A 1,511-nucleotide genomic window follows, 5' to 3' on the forward strand; every position below is an offset into this window, starting at 1 on the left:
GTTGTTGTACAGTTATTGGTTGTGCCATTTATTAATTGTGAATATGGTTTGACCTTATCTATTCTGTGTAAAGATGGATTTACAATATGGTACTAGTCCTAACATTACATTGACACTGAAGTTGAATTCAGTTATACTCTTAAAGCATGCATCAAAAGGTCAAACCACCCCATGAGTTTCTTAATCAGCAATTTATTTAATTTATTAATTTCAAGTGATTATGGTAACACTAACACTTTAAACAGGTGTTACCTCCTTTGTCCCATTACTCATTGTTACATGTACCACTAGAGATCTGTTGGAAGAAGCTTGAGACTGTACAGTAGTGTAGGTTATCAGAGGAGGGGAGGAGGAGGAAAGGAAGAGGAGGAGCTGAGGGAGGTACTTATAGCTAGTGATTTAAAGAGTAAGAATACACATAAAGTACTCATTTATTAGAGACAGGAGGGAAGGGAAACTGAATGATCTTATAACAAGTTATGTGATGATTGTCGGAAGAACTGGGCAAAAACTATGATATTAAAATAATGAAGATTTTGGAGAAAAAAACATGACTACAAGATCTCTTTTAATATGTTATTTTAAACCATTATTATTAATTAATTTTAATTCTATAAATATTACGCAGATTGCTGAGGCTGTAGGTGTGAATTATATCCTTTCTATTTCCTCTTCCCATCACCTTAGTTCATGATAATCATGGGGTGTGGGTGTATAGTGTATGAATAATGAATTCCCATTCCTAATATGGTAACAATAAATCTAATTAACTGATCACAAGATGTCGTTAGAGTACAAGTGTTGGGTTGCATTTGAGGATAGAGATCATAAAGAAGCTGTTCACTTATTACCATTAGTGAAGGAACCAAATAAAATTAAAGGAGATTATTTTTTTTGCAGCAATATAAGTTTACTTCATTTATCTTCAAGGAATGGCTGGTTAGATGTTACAAAAGATCTCATCACTAAATATCACTGTGACCCACAGGAAAGAGATAGTGAAGGTCAGGCTTGTCTTCATTGGGCTGCAGAAGGTAATCATGTTGATGTGATGAGATGTCTCATTGATGAGTGTCACTGTGATCCAATGGATACTGATAAGAATGGAAATACTGTTCTTCACTATGTAAACACGAACAGATCACTTGATGCCATAAAGTACTTGATCAATCAACATCACTGTGATCCAACGGCTACTAACAATGGGGGTCAGACTGTTCTTCAACACGCAGCCACTAAGTACAAAACAAATGATGTAATCAAATACCTAATCAATGAGTGCAACTGTGATCCAATGACTGTTGACAAGGAGGGGCAGACACCACTTCACTGGGCTGTTTATCAGCAATGTTCTGAAGCTATTGAATGTTTACTATCAACTGGTAAATGTGATCCATTGGCTAAAGACATACATGGGTGGACACCATTACAAATAGCTAAAAAGGCAAAGCAGGAAGGCTGGAATATCAATATTTTTCCTATTTTTAAGAAGTTTGGTGATATAAAATCAT

The sequence above is a fragment of the Amphimedon queenslandica genome, unplaced genomic scaffold, assembly GCF_000090795.2.
Source record: "Amphimedon queenslandica unplaced genomic scaffold, v1.1 AMPQUscaffold_13385, whole genome shotgun sequence".
In the NCBI taxonomy this organism is placed as follows: Eukaryota; Metazoa; Porifera; class Demospongiae; order Haplosclerida; family Niphatidae; genus Amphimedon; species Amphimedon queenslandica.